Raw genomic sequence first — 25,000 nt, forward strand, 5'->3', positions numbered from 1 at the left:
AAGGAATCATAAGCATTCTGAAGTTGATGTAGGGACTTTAGCAGAACTGTTTGGCACAGCATTTTGAAGTACAATCAGGGATGACCAATCTGTAGTCCTGTAGCACAGAGAGATTCTCACTTGGAAACATTGTGTCATGCATTTTGCTGAAGCTGGACTGGAATGGGTCCAAGAATTTCCAAGATACGTCGCCACACCTCTTTATAACTACAGTCAAATGTTAAGTTTGACACCAGTGCAGTTTATTTATTTTTTATTTTATTTATTTTACATTTGTTGACCGGGCTAATCCAACTGGATATATTTCCATTTTCAGTAGAGGCCCGGGGAGAAAAGCTCCAGCATAGCACAAAATGAAATGTCAAATTATAAAACAGACAAAAATAATAAAACAAGTAAAATAGTAAGTATTTAAAATAAAGACGAAAGGTTTTTAAAAAGTACAATATTAAAAAGGTGAGTATAAAGTCATATCAGTCATATAATCATATGATAGGATACACTACAGTTCATTGTAGTTAACTTAAATGCTTGTAGTTATATAAGTTTTACAATGTCCAGATTTATCATACAGAGAGGTATAGAGTATGATTATGTATCCATAGGCAGTAAGAAGATAAAATAGGATAGGTAGTAGATTAATCAGGGTTAGTGCAGGGGCATAACCAGAGAGATTTTAGGTGACATTTGAGTTTTTGCTTAGAGTGACAGTGAAGGTAGTAGAGTTAGGTCAGTAGGTAGAAGGTTCCAGTGTTTCCCAGCAGTATTGGAGAATAGGCTGTCACCTGACAAGTTATTGGACTTACTTATGCTAGCACGTAGTTTGCTAGAGGAGCGTAGGGAATTTAGATTATTATAAGGAGTAATTAGGTTAGCAAGTATTGGAGTATGATTTGGTTTGTAAAATATTTTATGAACAATGGTGAGTTGGGAATAAGTTATCATGTTAGGGAGTTCAAGCCAGTCTAGCTGGTTAAGGTTCAGACAGTGGTGTGTTCGAAATGCATTTCCAGTGGCAAATCTGGCAATATTGTTATAGGAGTTAGACAGTTTGAGAAGATTATTTTTCTTTAGATTAGTATAAATGGGAGAAGCATAGAGAAGAGCTGAGACTAAGTGAGAGTGGGCAATAGTGGTTCTAGCTATGGGAGTTAAGAAGGGTTTAATTCGATATAACTGTTTGAATGGTGTTATTTATATGGTTATCAAAGTTGAGGTTGTTGTCAATTGTAACTCCTATAGTTTGGTAGTAGGATCGGGAAAGATGAGGGTACCATTGTTAGATTTAATAGAGAAGTTTATGGGAGAGGACCTATTGGTAGGTGTGAAAAGTAGAAGCTTGGTTTTTTTAGCGTTTAAAAGGAGACAGCGTTTCAGGAACCAGTCTTCTACTGAGTTGAATACTTTTTGAGTTAGAAAGTGTAGATCAGACGTGGAGTTGGCAGAACATGTAAGTGTGGAATCATCGGCATATTGAATACAGGTGGCTTCAGGGACTACTATATGAAGGTCGTTGATGAATAGTGAGAAAAGAAGAGGTCCTAAAATGGAGCCCTGGGGAACTCCAAGGGTGACTGGCAGGTGGGATGAAAGTTTGTTTTCCCAGAGAACTGTCTGCTGCCTATTGTTAAGGTAAGACTTGAACCATTGTATAGCTGGTGTATCTAGAGCAAGAAGTTCAAGAGTATTTATAAGCAGTGGATGATTAACCATATCAAAAGCCTTTGAAAGGTCGATGAAGAGAGCAGAGGAGAGGGTGTTATTACGATTCCTATAAATGGAGTCAGTGAAAGAGTAGAGCAGTGGTAGTGCTATGAAATGGCCTAAAGCCATGCTGGCACTTAGCCAGTATGTCATGTTTAGTTAGGTGGTCGAATAGCTGGTGGCGAATGCACTTTTCCATGATTTTTGCTAGAGGTGATAGCAGAGCTATTGGTCTATAATTAGAGTAATCGTAGGATTTACCTCCTTTATGTAGGGGGATGATGTGGGAGATTTTCCAGATGTCTGGAATACTTCCTTCATTAATGGTCCTGTTAATTAGAATGGATATGGGGAAGGCAATAACTTTGGCTGCTTTTTGTAAGTATTCAGAAGGCAATTGGTCGGCTGAAGGAGTGCAAGGTTTAAGTTTTAATAAGATTTTATAGATGAAAGTGGTTGAGATAGGCTAAAATGTAAATGTTGGTAATGATCCAGCTAAGGAAGATGGGATCCTTGTGTTATCAGTTGAAAGCTGGCTAGCTAGGGATTGTATAGTTTCTGTAAAGTAGGTGTTGAAGTTGTTGGCTATTTGATTTGGGGTATTATGATCAGCATCATGAGGGGCTGATGTGCTAGAGTGACCAGGGTTGAGGAGCCTATTAATGTTGGTCCAAAATTTTTTAGGATTGTTCTGGTGTGTTTGTTGTAGCTTACAATAGTAGTTCTTTTTGTCGGAGAGTATGGCTTTTTTAGTTATGTTTCTTAGCTGTCTAAAGGTTTGTTGTTCAGGGGAAGTTCTGTTAGTTCTCCATGTAGTCCAAGCTTTATTTCTAAGAAGATTTTTTTGTCGAGTCTCTTTTGTAAGCCAGGGGGCTGGTTTGGATTTTATTCTAATAGATCGTTTAGGTGCATGCACATCTAGGATTGCAAGGAATTTAGAGTTAAAATATTTGACAGCCTCCTCTAGTGGGAGTATTTTTAGAGGTTTCCAGTCACATGCTTTGAGTTCATTTTGGAATAGTACAGGGTTAAACTGTTTATTAGTTCGTGAAATCCTGTAGGTAGGGGTGTTAGAGATGTCATTTCTTTGTCTTATTATATAAGTTAGAGTATGATCGCTTAGATCATCTGGTAAAGTTCCTACATTATAAGTATGGGGTTGTTTATTTATAAGTATCCAGTCTAAGGTGCTCTCTTTTTTTAGTTGGTTTGTTGATTCTGGTAGTTGAGTTAATAGTTTGAGTAAAGCCATGGAGATTAATATGTGCGGGAGGGTTATTAGTGTTGAAGGTTTTCCAGTCTGTGTTAGTCACCTAGAATTATAGTTTCTTGTGGGTAAGTTGAGGATACCCAGCTAAGAATATCTTCTATTATAGTGTTGTTATTACCAGGAGGTAGGTAGATACAAATCACATAGAGGGATTTGTTAGGATTGATTTGAAGTTTGGAGATGAGGACTTCAGCCTTGCTAACCAAAGGTGGGCTATCATTTATAGAGGAGATCTGTAGGCCACTTTTATAGAGAAGTGCTACTCCCCCACCCTTACGTTTTATTCGGTCTTGTCTCAATATATTGTAGCCGGGGGGATAATTTCATTATCCTTAGTTCCAGGTTTTAACCATGTTTCTGTTAGGCAGAAAATGTCGAAAGAGTGAATATGAAGGAGAGCATGAAGGTGGGCAGTTTTGTTATTGATACTGCGGATATTGATATGTGCTATAAGTAGAGAGTTGGAGAATTTGGTTGAGGTTGGCAGGTTAGGGGAAGTCATGCAGTGAATATTTCCTATAGATGCATTGGTTGGGCCAGGATTAGGATGTATGTCCCCATCCTTTAAGGTAGGGCTTTGTGTGTTAGATATTGGGTTATGTGAGTAGTTAATTAGAAGTTTCCATTTTTTATTAATAGTTTGTTATACTTAATGTGTGCATATCGATGGTATTGAGGTGATGTATAGCAGGGAGTAAAGATTATGTTAATATGTGCAAGTGAGTGAGAAATATCAAGAGTGGTCGTTTTGGAGGGAGATTGTTGAGGGTGAGATTGGACTTTTCAAAATAGGTTAGGAGATAGGCTGAGGTCAGGACAGGTAAATATATGGTTAAAAGTATTAAGTAGGTTAGGATAACTTTTCCAGTAGTATACATATTGTAATATCTAAGTATACTGATATAAATATTTATTTATATATGTATATGTATATATATATATATATATATATGTATGTATGTATATATGTGTATATATATATATATATATATATATATATATATATATATATATATATATATATACACACACTATTACAAATGCAAAGGAAGTGGAGAGAGATGAGATAAAAAGGACTGGTGGGAAAAGCTGAGACTTGGGTAGAGGGAGGGGTAGTGAAAAATGGGAAGCAGTACTATAAGTAGAGATAGTAAAGAGGAGGGTGTGGTAGGTGAAGATAATTGCTTGGAATGATTAATTGGTTAGAGGAGTGAGGTGGTGTGGTGTAGGAAGTATAAGATTAGGAGCACTGGGGGTGGGTGGGAATTGGGGGTAGGGGAGCGGAGTGAGCCCGCAGGGCGAACGGAGCGGGTTCAGACACAGACTGGTTTGAGGGAGAACAATCAGTGAAGAGGGAGTTTAATCTAAGGTAAGGTACCTAAGGATTGAGAGATTAAGTTAGCAGAGTGAAAGGAGAGCTGACTAAGAGCTGATAGAGACAAAGAAATAGGTTCAGGAGTAGCAGAGGTAAGATGAGAGCAGAATGGGTTTAAAGGCTAGTATCCGGGAGCAAGGAAGTGAAGGAAAAAAAGGGTAAAATGGTATTCAGGAAAGGTAGGTAGGATCTACCATAGGGGTATTAGAGAGACTAGATAGAATAGTTAAAGCAGGTAAGGTAAGTACAATTTACTTAAAGGGGTTTAGAGAGACTAGGGGAGGTAGGGGTAAGAAAAAAGATAAGTAATTTACAAGCAGGGGGGAGAGTAATAGGTGAGAGGTTAACAAGGGTAAATGGGAACGAAGTATAGAGACAAAGTAGGAGGATAGATTCTAACAGGCAGGGGGTATGTAATAGAGACTGGCTGCTGATAGTCCTGCAGGGAACGCTTACTTAAATAACTACAGGATTATATTACAGTTTAAGTCAAATAGGAATATATGTACATACTTTCAAATGACAAGTTCCTGTATCTCAAGGCAGAGAACTATGGGGAAGACAAGTCTTTTGTCTAGTCCAGTCCTGTCTCAGGAGTAGGTAATTCAGGTATCAGTATTCAGGGTTGACTCTGGGCTTCCAGTATTAAGCAGGAGACTGAAGCTGGGGGATGTATACTGGCAGAAGAGTTGCTTGCTTAGAGGAGGGAGAAAGAAAAAGGTTAAATAATCTGCTCTATGGATACCACACAAATTTACAGCAACAACAGTATCATATTTTTATTTTTTTATTTTACATTTGTTGACCAGGCTAGTCCAACTGGATATATATCCATTTTCAGTAGAGGCCCGGGGAGAAAAGCTCCACTAGTTATACATTTTCACACAAAGGCATAAAAGGTTACATAACAATCATAACAAATAAAACGGATAAAAATTAAATATAAAATTGTTGGTTAAAAATTGTTTTTTTTTTTTTTTGTGGTTGTTAATAAGAGTAATGGTAGAGAAAAGAGTTAGCATTAGTCTGGATTAGTGCAGGAGCAAAGCCAGTGTTTATTGAGAAACTTTTAGTTGGTGTTTAAAGAGTTGGAAAGAGGTTAAAGAAGTGATATCAGAGGGTAGTTTATTCCATGCTTTTCCAACAGAGTTGGAGAATAAACTGTCGCCTGCATTATTGTTAGGTTTGGTAGTATTAATCAGAAGTTTATTAGAAGAACGAAGTTGTTTCAGGTTGTTGTATGGAGAAATAAGGCTAGAAAGTATTGGTGTGTTGGTTGGCTGATATAGAATCTTATAAGCAATTAAGATCTGTTGAAGTATAAGTTGGTTAGGAAGTTCTATCCAGCCTAGTTCTTTTAGGTTTAAGCAGTGATGAGTACGAAAAGGAGGATAATAGGATAATATTGAAAAAGCTAGAAGCATTATATACACAAAGATTGCAGTGCGTCCGCCAGCCATAAACTATAGCACATATGAAATATGGTGTTAAATGATCAAGATCATTAAGTAGTTGTAGGATACACTGTAAACAAAATACTTCAGAGTAGCAGAATGCATAAACTATAAAGCATATTTAAACATCATACATTAACATCTTTTGAGTGGCACTTAGGCAATATTGGTAGCTTAGAATAGCACTTAAGCAGCAATACTTTATCAGCAATAAGCAGCTGGCTAGAGTGTGGAGTAGCTAGGCAACCTCTGGTTAAGACATTCAAGTTAGTCAGGCAAATACTTTGTTGCATGTCCAGCACTTTTATCAATTAGAAGCCTAAACAAATACAGTTATGCAGTTGATAGATATAGAGCAATGCCAAACTTCAGCGAGTCCTAAGGGTATAAGCGCTAGGCGAGAGTTTTTACAGGACTAGTAAAGAAAGTAATATAGCAGTTGAAAGGGTGTTATCTACACCGATCAAACTGTGCAGGTTAAAAATTAGTTCTGGCACTACTTTGTTAGGGGTAAAAAGTTAAGCAAAACCTTGTTGTTTATAAATTGTGGGGCAGGAGGGCAGGAGGTTTTATATAGTAGGGGGGCAGGAGGGCAGGAGGTTTTATTATAGTAGGGTGGAAGTGTCTGTTCCAGTGAAAGACAACATAAATTCACCGATCAGATAATAGCTCACAAGCAAGTGCAGATTTCCACATAAAGTACGTGAAGACTTTAATAGTTTGAATAATAGGATAAATGCGACTAATCCATTACCTAAAAATAGTTAAGCAGTTAAATGGGAGAGTACAGTATAAAAGATAAGGAATACAGAAAAAATGCAATTGAACTTTTAAATAGCTAGAAGTAAGGGGAATAGTAGCATTACCAACACCCGTTCAGCATTTAAAAGCGCGCCAACAGGACCCTTTATCATTCAGGTATGACCTACAATTTTAATTGCTAGAAGTAAGGGGAATCGTGGCTTTAACAACACCCATTCAGCATTTAAAAGCACGCGAACGGGACCCTTATTCAATTCAGGTATGTCCTAAAAGGAATACAGTATAGCAGGTGGAGATGGTTTGTTTTATAATACCTGAAAAGGTATACAATATAGCTAGCAAGATAGTAGCTTTTATAATACTTGTTTGGCGCTCAAAAGTGCTCAACCGGGATCATTAATATTCAGATATATCTTGATAAGGGAGGACAGTATAGTGGGCAGAATAAGGTCACAGAAAGACTACTACGGCAATCAACTACCACCGATCAATAGTATAACATTAACTAATTAATTCAAAATCATTCCAAATAAAACTGATATAACCCTCTTCACTAAAACTCAAAAGATATGGCACTCGCTCATTGTAAAAGCACATGAACGGGCCCTTTAGCAAGCAGGTGTGACTAGGAAGAACACCAGTTTAGCAAGGATAATAAAGCAGGTTAAAAATCATAAAAATGGGCTATGCGAACAACAGATCATTACCTCGCATTCAAAGCGATTCACTAACAGTAGCCAGTTATGTTATCTTTATGTACGGGCAGGTAGAAGGGGATTAATGGAGTATTGACCCAAACGCTTACATCACTCAATATTTACGGAGGCGACAGTGTACAAAACAGTAAAAACCTTAGTCAACACTAGGCATCGTAACATCACACAAGAACATTAAAAGCGCATTGATATATTCTGCAGTAAAAGTGTATCATAACACAATAATATAAATTCTTTACAAAGAATACGGAGTTACCCACATAAATACATTGCTTTAAACAATAACCAGGCAGCAGAGTTACAGTCAAGCCAAACTTACCACAAACGCTACCAGCAGGGGAAAACGCAGCAGCCAGGAGTGGGGCAAGCTAAAAAGATGGCGCCCTGAAGGTAGGGTCAATTTATAAGCTAGGGTAGGGGGCGGAGGTTAAAAGAAGGGGAGGAGGGGCTGTGCAGGTATGTGCAGGAAGGTCCTAAGTGGGGGGAGGGGCGGACAAGGTCAGATGTATGGGGGAAGAGGGGTAGTAGTTGAGGGGATAGAGACGGTGAGATGAAAGGCAAAACCGAAGATAGACACAGACAGGTTTTGAGGGAGAACAATCAGTGAAGAGGGAGTTTAATCTAAGGTAAGGTACCTAGGGGTTGAGAGATTAAGTTAGCAGAGTGAAAGGAGAGCTGACTAAGAGCTGATACAGAGACAAAGAGATAGGTTCAGGAGTAGCAGAGGCAAGATGAGAGCAGAATGGGTTTAAAGGCTAGTATCCGGGAGCAAGGAAGTGAAGGAAAAAAAGGGTAAAATGGTATTCAGGAAAGGTAGGTAGGATCTACCATAGGGGTATTAGAGAGACTAGATAGAATGGTTAAAGCAGGTAAGGTAAGTACAATTTACTTAAAGGGGTTTAGAGAGACTAGGGGAGGTAGGGGTAAGAAAAAAGATAAGTAATTTACAAGCAGGGGGGAGAGTAATAGGTGAGCGGTTAACAAGGGTAAATGGGAACGAAGTATAGAGACAAAGTAGGAGGATAGATTCTAACAGGCAGGGGGTATATAATGGAGACTGTGGCTGCTGATAGTCCTGCAGGGAACGCTTAGGAATATATGTACATACTTTCAAATGACAAGTTCCTGTATCTCAAGGCAGAGAACTATGGGGAAGACGAGTCTTTTTGTCTAGTCCAGTCCTGTCTCAGGAGTAGGTAATTCAGGTATCAGTATTCAGGGTTGACTCTGGGCTTCCAGTATTAAGCAGGAGACTGAAGCTGGGAGATGTATACTGGCAGAAGGGTTGCTTGCGCAAATGCTACCAGCAGGGGGAAACGCAGCAGCCAGGAGTGGGGCAGGCTAAAAAAAAAGTTGGTATATACTAGGATCCAGAGATTGCTCCTTGGGCCAGTGTTGTATCCTCGCATTGTGCGCTATTGATATCCCGATGACGGAGACCACCCAGGCTGTAGCTTTGTTAGACTTGCCTGTGATCTGCTTGTTTTTGGAGAATTCTCCATAGTGTAATCTGTACAAAACTTGTCTGAGATAGCAATACAGGCTAGTTCTCTGGGTATATAGTCTAGAAGATGAGCTTGTTGTTCATCATATTGATCACCGCTGTAATGGCCTATATGGGTTATATTCTGAAAGGATGCAACCGCCATCCAGCTTCAAAAGTCTCTGGGCACGGTGCCCAAGCACAGGTCCCCTTTTAACACCTTTTAAGCAGTCTATAAAATACAGACATTAGTGACTAGGCTTTGGGTTGGTCCATGTAGGACATGCTGTTTAGCCCTTTTATTAAGGTGCATCTGTGGGCATCCTAGTTGTTGCATGTGTCTGGATAGATACATACCAAAGGGGGCATTATATTATATTCAGTGATTGGCCTAATGAGGGCTGTATAAAGAGGGACAATGGCATCCATAGATCTAGACACAATCCCTTTGTTTATAAATTGTGCAACACAGAAGGATTTTCTTACTACAATGGATATATGTTGGCCAAAAGTTAGGTCACTTTCCACAAAAGTTCCAAAATCCTGAACTGGGTCAGTTCTTAGTGGTGCATTGTCAATGTGGTAGTTCCATGGAGTAAATGAATTCCCAAAGATACAATGGTGCATATTTTGGTATTTAGTTTCAATCCATTATTTTGGCACCTGTTATTTATTTGGCACAATCTTCTTGCAGGATGTCCAAGTCAGTTAGGGATTCAGTAATTGCCCCTGGCTTGCAGTCATCTGCAATCTTAGCCAGAGCCCAATGGCATTGGGTTTGACTTCAGAAAAGTATTGACAAATAGAGGTCCCAGCATAGAACCCCTGGGAAATCCACTGGTGACTGGTCTCTTTGTGGAAGTAACTTCCCATATTTTGATTTTTTTTTTCCTTGGAATGTCTGAGAAAGTTGGCAATCCAGTGGGTGACAGAGGGGTTTATTCCCACTTTATTTACCTAGTCTTCTAGGCCTGAATGGAAATTTGTTAAAAGCTTTGATCAGTTGATGGTATGAGATGTGTACAATTTCATCTTCATCCTTTGGTTTGGTAATCTTTTGAAAACAGTCCACTAAGTTGAGTAAACATGACCTTTGCTTGGTACAAAAAACTGTAGAGGCTAAATAGCATTGTGAGGAGTGTTTTGTGCTATTTAAGATGCATCCAGGGATATTGTCAGGACCCACTGATGCAGTGTTTAGCTTTTGGTCGCACTTTTAGGACTTGGTCTTATTTGATGAAATACTAATGAACTCATATATAATGCATTTAAATAATATATTATGTATAGTATGTGCTCATGGAATACTTAATAGAAAGTAGCTGATGATTGGTAAAAACAGGATATTTGACTGTAGACCTCCATATCATAGGCTCCTTGGTATCGTATGGCTTTAAAGGAATTTTATGATTCTGAAGTAGATGGTGGTTGTTCGTGTTTCACTGTTGCAGTCATTACACTTGGGTTATCCTGCTGGCAGGTGACCCACAGTCAGCCCGAGTTCCAAAGTCTTGGTCTGGTGTCGGTTGCTGTCGCCTCTTCCTTGACGTCAGTGTGCCAGGGGTATAAAAGATGCAACCAACGCCATTTTCTTCAGTCTTTCTTGCCGTGCGGTGCCTGAAGCAAATGCAGTTCGCAAGTGCCAGACGGCCAACTCCTGAGATTTTTTAAATTGTTTCAGAACCGAAGTCTTCAATAAAGCCAAGTACCCCATTGGGGAAACTTTTTCTTGCTCCAGACCGATGTCAGTAAAAGTTAATAATTGTATTTCTTGTGGGAAGTAAATACCTCATAAGGACTTTCACTCTTACTGTATTTCTTGCCTAGGCCCTGACCACAACGTTATCAGTTGTCGGTTTTGTGCTAGATTCAATAAATGCACTATTAAACGTCTGATTTTGCTTTACATTATTTTGGCCAAAGGTTTAATTACATAATGCCGTCAGAACAACCGACGACTGGAATTTATAAAAAAAGACAAAGAAAAGGACAGGCATCCGAGGTCCAAAACAGATGACGAAGCCTCTTCTAGGTCAGTCGCCGGTTCTCAGTGAGGCGCTTTTGCAGCCCCTGACACCTGCTACCTCAGAGCCACAGGCCGTAACAGACAGCCACGTGGAGACAGAGGCCTGTGAAAACTCAAGGTATTGGGCCTACAGAAACTATTCCCTCAGATTGGTCCGGAGCCGCTGAGCAGGCATCGGCTTCTGAGGGTGTTTTCAGACCTTCACAGCTTACAAATTAAGCCCACTACAGCAGCCAAGGCAAAGTCAAAAAGACCATTAAAGACAAGGAAACAAGTACAGTATTCTCCAGAACAGTCATCCATGCCAAAGAAACAGATGCTTAAAATGGCCGAAGACCTAATTACTTTAATCAGGGGTTCCCATCCCCCTCCTGACAAAAGGCCTAGGCAAGACACTGACTATGATTCCTCTGACCAGGTTTCTATTTCCTCTGATTCTTCTTCTGATCAGGGATATTCTCTCCCTCCCTATGAGGACTCTGATGCAGAAGAGTCTATACCTTCAGCCTCTCCGCCTGAGGATTATTCTTTTGGGGAAACCCTGCACACCATGAGGAGGGAGCATTTCCATTGGGAGAGCCAGGATTATTCAGAATCCAAGAAAAGGCTCTGAGACTTCCTTTTATTGCCTCAGCACAGGCCCCTGGCTATCCCCCCTGTGCATGATATTGTTGATGTTTTCTCTGAATCCAGTCTGTCTCCTGATTCTTTACCCCCTGCATCAGTCAAGCCAGACAGGTACTACAGGGTCCCTGACTCTCATAAATTTCTTTACAAAAACCCTGCTGCAGACCCAGAAACAATTTCCCAGGGTCCTAAAGGGGTTAAGGCTTCCACTGCTAAAAATCCTGTCCCCTCGTATTGGGATTCCAGAGCTCTGGACAGATGGGGGGAAAAAAGTTTACACTTCTGCTACTTTAGCTGTAAGGGCTTTAAATTGCCAGTTTTACATGCTTAAATATCAACAGTACCTCATGTCATTGTTAAAACAGAAAATGGTTTCAAATTCAGAAAGTCCTGACAGTAAGGAAATGCAGGATTTATTGCATGCAGTTGAACAAGTGGGAAAGCCTACTCTGCAATGTGGTTTTGGTTCATTAGCGGCTTCTTGCAGCGCCACAGTTACAGGCTCTGTTATTCGAAGGCATGCTTGGTTGAAACAACAAAGTTTACCTGACCATGTTAAAGTAAAATTATTGGATGCTCCACTACAGCATGATACTTTGTTTGGTGTTAAAGCAGAAGAGGTGTTAAAGAAAATGGAGGATAAAGCAAAATCAATGCAGACAGTGAAGGCTTTCTTACAGGTTCAACCACCTAGATTTAGCAGAAACTGGCCTTCAAAAAATTGGTCCTTTCCAGTGTCAGGCCACAAAGAGGCAGATACAGACGCCCAAGAGGCAGATCTCAGCCCCAAGGCTCCTACAGACCTAAACAATGGGGTGCTTCAGCCCCCAAAAAAGGGGAAGAGAAATCACAGCCTTATAGGAAACCGTCCCAATGACTTCCCTCTACAGATGCCAAGCACTTACCTTTTGGCAGCACCCCTAGGGGGAAAGCTAGCACTTTTCTCAAAAAATTGGCACATAACCCAGGACAAATGGGTACTGAAAATTTTTCTCGGGGTTACAGGTTCCACTTTCACACGCTTCCAAAATCAAAAGGTATGCCAGACCTGCCACAAAATCCATGGGCAGAGGCACAAAAACAGATTTCTGCTCCTATAGACATGGGAGAGCTATTCAAAGAGTTCCACAGCAAGAACAGGGACAAGGGTTTTACTCCTCGACTTTTCTTAGTACCCAGAATGGACAAAGCCTGGAGACCAATACTGGACCTGTCAATCCTAAATACTTTCCTGGATGTTGCAAAATTCAAAATGTTAACACTCCAGCAACTTCTGCCCATGCTGGGCAAGAAGGCTTGGCTAGTTACTTTGAACCTCAAGGAGGCATACATGCATGTCCCAATCAGACAATCTTGCAGAAGATACCTCAGATTCATAGCAGGCTCAATGCATTACCAATTCTCTGCACTGCCCTTTGGCTTATCTACTGTGCCCTGGGTCTTCACAAAATGCCTGGCACCAGTAATTGCATTTTGCAGACAAAAAGGAATTCAAATATATCCCTACTTGGACGACTGCCTTATTCAAGCAGAGAGCAAGGTCATTCTTCTAAAGCACCTGGCGTTTGTAAAAAGATTACTAATTTGCCTAGAGTACACAGTAAATGAAAAGAAATCAAAACTAGCACCGTCTCAAGCGATAATATTCCTGGGTGCAAGCTTAAATACAACTGCCCAGATGGCTTATCTCACGCCAGACAAAGGCAACTGACTCATTACTTTCAAATGATGGCAACAAATACCCAGCTCCCTGCAAGAAAAATTCTGCAGACCCTGGGCTTCATGGCATCCTGTATTCTACTAATTCCATATGCAAAACTGCATATGAGGAAACTACAATGGTATCTAAAAAGTGTTTGGACTCAGCATTGTCACAGCCTGGAGACAATCATAACTTTAATTCCCTGCCTATAACAGGAGTTTCGATGGTGGTCCCAGGCCTGTCACCACAACAAGGGACAGCCTTTCAGTTTACCCACAGCCAGGCAGGCAATAACAACGGATGCATCGGATTATGCCTGGGGAGCACATATGGCAGGAAAATGTATTCAGGGCACGTGGCCCAAGGAACAGATGCATCTTCACATCAATCAAAAAGAGATGCTAGCTGTACAGAATGCCCTGACAGCTTTCAAGGACCTACTACTTCCAGGACAACTATTAATAAAGATGGACAATGCCACAGTTAGGTGGTACATAAACAAGCAAGGGGGCACACATTCCTAACCCCTATGCAGACAAGCCATGACTTTGTGGAACAAAGCACTGACCTATCAAGTACATCTGCAGGCACAATTCCTGCCAGGAACAAAAAATACACTGGCAGACTAAATAAGCAGAAATCTCATGGATCCTCGCGAATGGAAACTAAATCCACAGTTGTTCAGCATAAGGAAATGGGGACGCCCAGACATAGATCTTTTTGCCTCCCCTCACAATTACCAAATACAGAAATTCTGCACAAGAACTTATCACTCTCAAGTATGGAAAGTGGATGCTCTATCATTCAGCTGGAAAGGCCTGACAGTCTATGACTTCCCTCCGATGCCTCTTATTACCAAGGTGCTCCTAAAAAGTCAGACAAAGGCCAAAAATGATCCTGATTGCCCCAGACTGGCCACACCAGCACTGGTGCCCAGTCCTAAAGAGCTTGTCTCAAGGCCCATCTTGGCTTCTACCTCAAATTCCTCCTCTTCTGACTCAACAAAACAATCAGATTCTGCACCGTCAACTCAGAACCTTAAATCTGGCAGGATGGCAGATAATGTAGCCACTCAGACTGCACCTCTCTCTAAAGCTGTTATGGATGTCATTTTAGAAGCCAGGAGGCCCAGCACTAGGAAATCTTGCACAGAAAAATGGAAGGGATTCTGTGCTTGGAACCAGGCACAAGGGCTCGAACCACTTGTCCCAAATATACCTCAGATTTTACAATACCTAACTGAGATGCTGGACAAAGGCCTATCTTTCTCATCAATTAAAATCCATGCCTCTGCCATTTCAGCTCATTACAATATGGAACCTCCTATTTTTTTCACATCCTCTACTACGACAGTACCTCAGAGGGCAAAAAATATAAGACCCCCAAGGAGAGCACCAGTACCAACTTGGGATCTCAATTTTGTTTTAGAAAAACTCACACTGCCTCCTTTTGAACCAGCCAACACAGCTGATCTAATTCTTATGGAAAACTGCTCTGCTCCTAGCAGTAACTTCAGCAAGAAGAGTCTGAGTTACAGGCATTAATGGCTGTGGAACCTTTCATCATTTTTCATCAGGACAGGTTTTCACTTAGGACAAACCCAACATTCATGCCAAAAGTGGTCTCCAATGTGGCCTTGAACCAAACCATTTATTTACTAACTTTCTATTCAAATCCCCACAATAAAGGAGACACTTCTGCATGCTTTGGATATACACAGCTACGATTCTACTTGGACAAAACAAAAGCTTTCAGAAAAACTGAGCAACTGTTTGTAGCCTATGCTGCAGGATCACAAGGAAATCCCATTACAAAGCAGACAATTTCAAAATGGATAGGACACTGCATCCGCTTCTGTTGTGCACAACATGGCAAATCAGTGCCTAAGGGCATTGGGCCTCATTCTACCAGAGCAGCAGCCACTTCAGCCTTCCTCAGAGGAGTACCAACCAAAGACATTTTAGAAGCTGCAACCTGGAGCTCAGTGCACACTTTCACCAAGCACTACCACTTACCTGTCTACTCTAAATCCAGAGCAGGCTTTGCCACTGCAGTTCTGCAGGGCCTGGTAGCCTGTCCAAATCTAATTTAGACCCAGCCACCCAACCTCAGTTTTGGGATTCTACCCAAGTGTAATGACAGCAACAGTGAAACACTATGAACATAGTACAGTTGTGTACGTACCATAAATGTAGATGTTAGAGTGTATTCACTATTGCAGTCCAGGTTACCCACCCACCATCCCCCTTTTCATTGCTGGGACTTTTCTGTACTTAACTTTATACAACCTATGTGGTGTATTTGCTTGTAGATGAAGGAAATGTTGATAGTAATACATGCTTGTTTTTTGGCATAATTTTATCTTTCCAGCCTTCCTATCTGGGGGCACCTGACACTTGGGGTAAGAAAAACTGAAGAAAATGGCGTCTGTTGCATCTTTTATACCCCTGGTGCACTGATGTCAGGGAAGAGGTGACAGCAACCGATGCCGGACCAAGACTTTGGAACTCGGACCAACTGCGCGTCGCCTGCCAGCGGGATAACTTAAGTGTAATGACTGCAACAGTGAATACATTCGAACATCTAAAGGTACACAACTGTACTTTTTCATTTAAAATGGAGATGATTGAAAAGGATGTAAACAGAAGTTCTAAGGACATGAACTGGCCTAGAATATTGGTACATATGTATAATGAAAGTATTTTTGGAAATATGGCAGGTACTTGATATAGCCCTACTTTTAAGTGCAGTGAATGTAGAGAGAAAATTAAAAATGTACTTCCCTTATGTGCATATGAAAACAGTTAAATGGAAAGATTTTCTTTTCTTTTTTAAACATACAAGGTAAGTTTGAAACTGAACAAAGTGTGTATTTATAATTTCAATGTTGAATGATTAGTGAAAGGAAGGGCAGCGTGGTATTCTGTAGGAAGAACACTCCCTTACGTGGAAAGGAGCCTTAATGATGTAGTCGCCGCTCCGTAACATTCTGAAGTCGTAGAAGAAAGAACAAAAATAAAATCTTTCTAAATACATAGTAAACTAGAGCTACATAGTTAAAGAAGTAAAACTCCTGCCTAGAACCATCTGACTTAACAGATGTTGACAGATTGCTTTAGGTGAATTGAGCCTTTCAGCCTGACAAAACTGACTGCTTTTGCTGTTTTATACCTCTTATTTCTAGCTGTATGGGTCCGATTGTTGCATTTTGTCTTGTTGTTGCCAATAGTAGCCTCTGTGTGTGCAGAAAAGTGATGTGTTGTAGCATGAATGTGCAGGCACATTAGCTCATTGGGTATGTGAAGCTATATTACAGTCATCACTCCAGCTAAATGTGCACTTCAGTGATTGCAGGTGTTCTATATGCAACCAGAAAGAATCATTAAAGGCTGTGATAAATTAAAAAAAAGCATTTTGTTTTCTTTCAGTTTGATACAGACAGTACCTCAGAGGGGCAAAAAATATAAGACCCCCAAGGAGAGCACCAGCACCAACTTGGGATCTCAATTTTGTTTTAGAAAAACTCACACTGCCTCCTTTTGAACCAACCAGCACAGCTTTAGTAAGGAAGGTTTGTTGTTGGGGTGGCACACCCCATTAACTTCCTCTGGCTGTACCCCAGCCTAGTGCTAACCCCACTCATCAGCCTACCCTCCCGTTGAAATACACAGTTGTGTTCTCACTTGTGAATGTGTGTATATACAAAAATATAGATCTATATGTACATGTGTGCAATATGTCTAATATTTAGTATGTATACGTAAAATGTACGTGTGCTTTATAAGGATTTGAGCTTTAATTTTTAATTATATGGTAATTTATTTGCACTTTAATACTTTTTAAAGCTGTTCATTCAAATCACACAAAAATGGCAAGTCCACAAATTCAATGTAGAGTATCCCTTTTAGTAAATTGTGTAAGTGAGCTATGTGCCATCAGAAATAGGACTCGACATAAAATTGCAGTGAAATGATTTGGAATTCTTGGTTGCTGTACCTGACTGGAATGAAATTTAGCTAGGAATAAAAATCACCACGTGGATATCTGTTCAGATCCACTATTATACCAAATGAAGAATGTGACAAAAACAAACATTGTATCTCGACTACCCCTCGGTAGATTGGGAATCCTGCACCACTTCTAATGTGCAAGCCCACCATTTCCTAAACTTTAATACCAACATCCTAGAACAGTTGGTCCATTCTCCTACCAGGGATACAAATGTCCCTGACCTTGTAATCACAGGCATGGGGGGGGGGGGTCATTTTCCTCACCCAATGTAATAGTTTTGCTCTTCAGATCTGACCATAAGGTAGTATTACTTGAAATAAAAATTAGTGAGTCCAGCAAAACCAAAAACCTTTAGGAACTGTTTCAAAGCTGACCTCTCTTTCTACTAAGCAACATCGTGGCTAAATTCCAAGCACCCCCAAACACCATTGAATGCACTGTGCTATTTACAAAATCTCTGTACAGTCTCATTGACAGCTGTACAGAGTGAGCTGTGCCCACTCGTATTAAGAATAAGACAACTCAAAAAAACAAGCCACCCTGTTGGAATCACAATCAACTGATTTATATAAAAAAAGAAAAATCTTGGCCAAGCTTAGGAGGAACAAAGCCATACATACTACAAGCCCCCTGACCAAAACAGGCAGCTAAGAGGGTTAATTAATACTTCATACCTTTTTCAGGCAAAGTACAGCCACAAAGCTTAATACAGCTATGTCTGTAACCTCTGAGGAAATGCACAACAATGCTCAGAACTTATTCTAAATGCCATCACCCACACTAAAATTATAGAAAACTATGAAGCAGTTAAGACAACTATGAAGCAGTAAGACGAGAAGTGTCTCTCTGACAGTATAGAAAAAGGAACAGATCAACAAAAATACTTGGACGTGATAAAAACAATGAGCAGGATCAGAACAGTTCAGGATCTATTGTGTACTATAGCAAGGAATAAACTAAAAATATCAGCACAAGCAGAAAAACTTGTAAGATATTTTGTACTTTTCCTTTAAATAATTTGTATAAGCAATTTATTGATTATTATTTATTTATTGCATTTGTTTACCCGGAAAGTCCACTGGGCCTAGGTGAGCCCATTTTCAGTGGAGGCCCGGGGAGAAAAGCTCCACATAAGTCGAAATTACAGAAATACAAATATCAAAAATGTAGCACTGTTTACAGTTTTTTAGCAATTCCATTGCAGTTTTATGGTAAAGCTTTACAGAGAATTGGGAAACAATGGAAAAGGAATTGAAACATCACAAAAAAAAAAATAAATGGATACATTTTGAAGAAATATCTATGAAGATCTCGTGGAACATAAAGATGCTAAATGGGTAGAAGAAATAAAGAATAAGAAGTTCAAATGTACACGATATAAAATGGGATGAAATAACTACCAAAGAGATTGAAACAAAGTTGAGAACAACTCCCAACAACTAATTGGAAAACCCCAGGCCCAGATGCAGTACCCAACTTCTGGCTAAAACTATTAACATTTTACATGAATATTTAGCCATGCGTAAGAACTATTTGTTTGCAGTCCCAGAACAGACACCAGCCTGCTTAACAGGAAAAGAAATACTGCTGCTAAAGAATGAACCTGCAAACTGCCCTAAAAATATAGACCAATAAACTTGCCTTCCGACGACATATAAGCTATACACTGGAATTTGTGCCGACAGAGTTTATAGTCATTTAGAAGAGAACTCCATTATGGCAGTAGAACAAAAGGCAATAAAAAAAAAGCCATATGGAACAAAGGATCATTTGTTAGTCATAATGGAGAACTGTAAAAAGGGGAAGAGTCTAAGTAGGGAATGGCTAGACTACAAAAAAGCATTTGACAGTATCCTATGTTCATGGGTAAGAGTGCTTAAAAATGTAGAAGATGCACCTTACACTGATCGATTACATTACAGTGACCGTGCAACAGCACCTAACCACTTTGCAGTTAAGACTTGATAAACTGCAAATTATTATCCCAGGGATAAAAATTCAGAGGGGGTATTCCAGGGTGGCTCTCTTGTCACTGCTCCTGGTTTTGTCTTCCCTTAAACCATTAAGCTGTCTACTTAACAGTTTAGGTCATGGCTACACTTTGGCCCCCAGAATAAGTGTAAAGACTCATCTTTTTTTGTAGATGATTTAAAACTGTATAGTTCTTCAGATGAGAATCTAAGCATAACTGTAAGTGCTCAAAACTTTTTAAGATTATGTAAGAATGTCATTTGGTCTAGATAAATGTGCAAAAGCAATTTTAAAACAGGAACACCGCAGCACCAAGAAAATATCAGCCTGGGACAAGAAAGTGATACAACAGACCTCGAGTAAGGGTGTGTGTGTGTGTGTGTGTGTATATGTATGTATATATTTTTTTTTTAATTTATTTATTTATTTATTTTACTAAAATAAATATATATATATATATATATATATATATATATATATATATATATATATATATATATATATATATATATATAAAAAATATTTGGGAATTGATGAAGGATCAACAATGAAACATGAACAAATGCAAATAAAACTTAGTAAGGAATATTTTAAAAGACTTCAATACTGAAAATGGCAATAACATCTACGAACAAAGTCCAAGCTATACACCAATTTGCTCTTCCTGTCCTAACTTAGTTTTTGGAGTGACTGACTAGTCCCAAAATATGTTGGATAGGTTGGACAGGAAAACCGGGATGCTTCGTGCTCATAAAATGATTTATAAAAATCATTGCATACCAAGATTATATATTCCCTGTTCCAAAGGAGGGTTGGGCCTCCTCAAAATTGATTACATGTATAGATCTGCAATTATGGGACTGCATACATATCTGCTGACCTCACAACACCTAAATGTAGTAGAAGTTTTGAAACATGAGAATTAATCTAAGATGACTTCCCTGCTTAGTTTAGCAGAAACATAGTGTCAAGCGGGAATGTAAATCAAACCAGAAGTAGATAAAAATCAGGCAGCAACTAAATGTGCCAAAAAAAACAAAAATATAAGGTGCAAGATCAGATGAGAAAGCAAGAAATGTGGAAAATGTATAAATTTAGTTGCAAGTCTAGTAGACTCTTGAACAACCTCATGTTGATCAGGATTGAACACAGGAATGATTTAGGAGAGGAAATTCTATACCAAAAGATGAAAGGTCAGTATTGGTGGCCCAAGGTAGTGGAGTGCCTATACGTTGGTTTAGAGAGTCCATTGAACATATGTGGAAAAATAGACACATGTAGCTTTTGTAAAACTTAATTGGAAACAGTCACACACTTTGTTGCTGGTTGTGACATACTAATGGCAGAAGGACTGTATACTGAAAGGCATAATAATATGGCAAGACTGTTGCACTGGGGATTGTGCAAACATTATAGTATTGATGTGGTTGAACAACACTGGAAACATGAGCCACAAAGCATTGTAGAGAATGATGGCATTTGTATCACACGGGCTCACCCATTACCAATAGTTCAAAAAACAGATGTGAGAAAACCCGATATAGTCCATGAAAGGAAGACAAAAGTAGCATTGATCACTGAAATTGCTACACCCACTGATTACAGTGCCTTACATACAGAGCAACACAGTCATAAAATACCAGGGTTTGCAGGCAGAAATTGGGGCAATATGGAAGAAAGATACCCAGACAGTTACAGTAGTAGTAGGGTCAAAAGGTCTTTAAAAAAAGAATTTTACAGTTGTGTACTTTGATATTTTACCAATACATGTAACTCTGTATGAATTGCAGGAGTCGTCATCACTGGACACATTGCGGGTGCTGCGTAGAGCACTTCTGGCTAACATCAAAGATTGAAACAATACTAATTTCATGAATTTTAATCGTACTTTGACTTCGGAATGGAGCACATTTCCATCATAGTATTAGAAACCCAAAAGACTTGGGGAAAAAAAGCGAGAATCCGGAGGCCATTGCCAACCTTTTGGGTGACAGGTTCAGCTCAGATTTCTCCCCCCACTCCCCCCCCCTGATAGTCTGAAGAAAATGGCACATAACACAATCACCCCAACCATTATTAGTGAATAGGTCATCAATGCGCTTTCCAAGGCCAAAAACACCGCATCGATGGGCACCGATAATATCCTGGGGTGTTTAAGTGGCATGAAACATGACCTCTCTGGTCTACTTGAATTGCATTTTTCATCTGGAGCCTTCAGTCAGGTTTTGTGCCCAAGGAGTGGAAGAGTCATTTCCCTGCACAAAGGCAGTCCAGCCACTCATCTGGGTAACTACAGATTTGAAAGTCTTTTCTACCCTCATGTGAAAGGCCATGGAAAGAGTTATCATGGCTGTGATAAATGAGGACATGGGTAACCTGCAAACTCTGAACCCATCACAGTTTGGCTTTGTTAGCATGCCTATTAAATCTGGTCACCAAAGCATTGTATGAAGGTAAGATTGTCCACACAGCTTACCTCGACCTGGCCAAGGCTTTTGATGCAATACCCCACTCTGGCATTGACAAGCTCACTAATTTAGGTATAAACCCTTTTATCACCCACTGCATAGCCAGCTGGCTCACTGATAGGACCCAGGAGATCAAAATAAGTGAGGCCACCTCTACGAAGTGGCCATTCACTAGCAGACTTCCCCAGGGCTCTGTATTGGGCCTGCTCATTTTTGGCATTCATTTCTCTGAAATGAAAGCAAATGCTGAAGGTTTATGGCCAACTGTGTTTGCAGATGATTGCAAGATGGGGGTTATCAACTCCTCTGCAGATGCTGGAATTCTTCAAGAAGGATCATCTCTGACTAACAAATGGTGCCAAAACCATGGTCTTAAACAAAATACTAAGAAATGCATAATTGTACCCTTTGGGAAGTTAACCATCTTGGCTAATTATCATGTTGAATAATACACCCCTAAGAATCAACCCATTGTTGGATCTGGGTACGCACATATGCAGTAGTCTTACCTTTGACCACCATGTGGCCACAGTGGTAAGGAAATGTTTGTGGCACAACTTGTAAGGGCATGGCATCTAGTTCCAAAGAAGTCATTACCCATTGTACTCTGCCCTTGTCAGACCAATCATAGAGTGCAGTGCTCCCTTTGGTGTGTACCTGACCATGCCTATGCAGCAACCTCAGAGGTTCTTTACTAAGAATACAAAGCATAACAAATCTGCATTATTCTGAGCGCCTTAAAGCCCTTTCCCGTCTACTCAGTATCCTTTAGATTTCTGACGGGTTATCTATGCTTGGCTTACAAGGCATCCATAAACCCCACACTTATGAATCTCCTACATATTCGTAAGTCAGACTACCAGAAAGACTGTCTAGGGACATGAATTTTGTGTAGCGTTCATGACAGTGTTGTACCAAATGTAGTTGTATTTGCATAGATATGAAACTACCTACTAAAGCTAGTCAGAAAGATGTATCCGACCAAGAAAAGAGGATGTAGTAATAGAACTGGAGAGCAGGTATCCGTAAATTTGATCTGAAGTCCGTCTACTACAAACAGGAGTTTTGCGCAGTTGTAGCATAATAACGTTGTCTACATATAACCTATAAGACAGTATCAAAGAATGAATTTTAATGCAGATTCTTCAGTAGAAATTTTCCAAGAAGGATGCGTCACACAAAATACTTAATGTAACAAAGATCTATAGCGATGGCATAAATTCTGGCAAGTAAAAAATTAACATGAAGCCTTAAAATTTGAGTGTCTGTTGGCAGCAATAGACTGACATTAAGTAAAAATAAGTGCTGTTCTGGTAAAGTCGTCCTTTTAAATGACTGCATTTCTGCTAGTACAGAACAATACATAAAATAATCAGTAAATGTGAAATCCTGTTAGGAATTACAAGTCATATTTCCCAATTCATCAAACATTGTCTTCACTTAAATAATTAACACTGTTCTAAATCTTGTCTTTAATATATGTTTTTGTAAAACTGTGTATTTTATTAAAACATTTAAATTATATAATTTCTGGGGGGGGGGGTTATGTAGACCCACACAGCTAAGTATTAAGGCCATAAATGAATGGCTGTATAAACATTTATACTGCATTGAAGATAAAGACGGACTAAAAATCTGTTTTCATAAGTTTCTGCTGATAGTTTTGCTTAATGGAACTGACTGTATGCGTTACCTTCTCTCTGAGACTTTATCTAACAGGCTCTTCCATTTATGTCTACACTTTTTTGTCTGCTAATAGTGTAGATCAAATGGTCCATGGATCATTGCCAGCCAAGATCTGGGTCAAAGTACAGAGCAGTCAGATGTTTGTATAATTTATGTATGGATGTTTTACAAATGTTGGCGACAGCATACAAGGCAAACCGTGTATACCTTCTACTGTGCATACCACGTTATACTTCCTGTTAGATGACGCATACAAGCCATGTATAGCTGCTACTGTGCATACCATGTTATACTTCCTGTCAGGTGAGATGTACAAGTTGTGTATAACTGCTACTGTGCATACGAAGTTGTACTTCTGTCAGATGACATGTACAAGCTGTGTGTAGCTGCTACTGTCCATACCACATTTTACATCTGTCAGTTGACACGTACAAACCGCGTATACCTACTACTGTGCATACCATGTTATACTTCCTGTCAGGTGAGATGTACAAGCCGTGTATACCTACTGCCTTGCATACCATGTTATACTTCCTGTCAGAGGACCTGTACAAGCCGTATATACCTACTACTGTGCATACCACATTATATTTCCTGTCAGATGACGTGTACACACTTTGAGATAGGAGAAGGGTTTAGAAAGTAAGATGTTTTAAAATATAGTATAGCAATGGTGGCTGCCTGACATAGAGGATTGAGGTCCTGGCTGTGACCCTTGTGTTGTGGAAGGCCCTGGCTGTGACCCTTGTTCCTAGATTTACCTAGCAGGCTGGGCACCTAAGGGGCAGAAGTGGGGAAGAAAAGAATGGCGTTTAAACCTGCTGCCTAACGCCAAGAGTCAGCTTTTCTCATAAGTTACCAAGTAAAAGTTTACTGACCTCACATTTTTATAGCTACTCTGTGACCATGTTGTGAACCACGCTGGCTGGTGGTAGCTCATGTGTCTGCAGAACCAGATTCTTGAGTTGGTGCTTCCATGCTCATCCTGTTTGAGAGACCTAGTTGTGAGACTGATGCTGCCATGTGAGGATTCGAAGATGAGCTGACTGAGACCTGCCTGTGGCATGGAACTGAGACTGCCCTTACTCTTCGATGCGACTGCAGCTGCTGTTTGTTTCCCCGGCTACCACTGTTTATCTTTCCCTGCCTTTCTGAGGGGTATACAGACCAGATGCCATTTTTGTGTCTGATGTGTTGCACGGTAATTGCTCCTGCTATTTTCATTTAGTTATTCATTTGAATCTTTCTCTTAGAAAAACAGTTGCATCATTCTCATGCCTATACTGTAGGTGGCGTTATCCATGTCCTGCCAGTGGCGTTATCCATGTTGACGTGCCAGTTACGATTTTTTTTTTGCATACTACCAGGTTTCTGTAATTGCCACAACATCCAATTATACTTTTCCACCACTACTTAGAGTTTGCAGTTTGTTTTTAACATGGAACCTGAGCAGTAATGTTCATTCATTTCCACGTCTGTGACTAAAGCCTGAGTGGTAATGTTCATTCATTTCCACGTCTGCGACTAAAGCCTGAGCGGTAATGTTCATTCATTTCCACGTCTGCGACTAAAGCCTGAGCGGTAATGTTCATTCATTTCCATGTCTGCGACTAAAGCCTGAGCGGTAATGTTCATTCATTTCCACGTCTGCGACTAAAGCCTGAGCGGTAATGTTCATTCATTTCCACGTCTGCGACTAAAGCCTGAGCAGTAATGTTCATTCATTTCCACGTCTGCGACTAAAA

This window comes from Protopterus annectens, chromosome 13.part0, assembly GCF_019279795.1.
Source record: "Protopterus annectens isolate FY-2018-M chromosome 13.part0, PAN1.0, whole genome shotgun sequence".
NCBI lineage: Eukaryota > Metazoa > Chordata > Ceratodontiformes > Protopteridae > Protopterus > Protopterus annectens.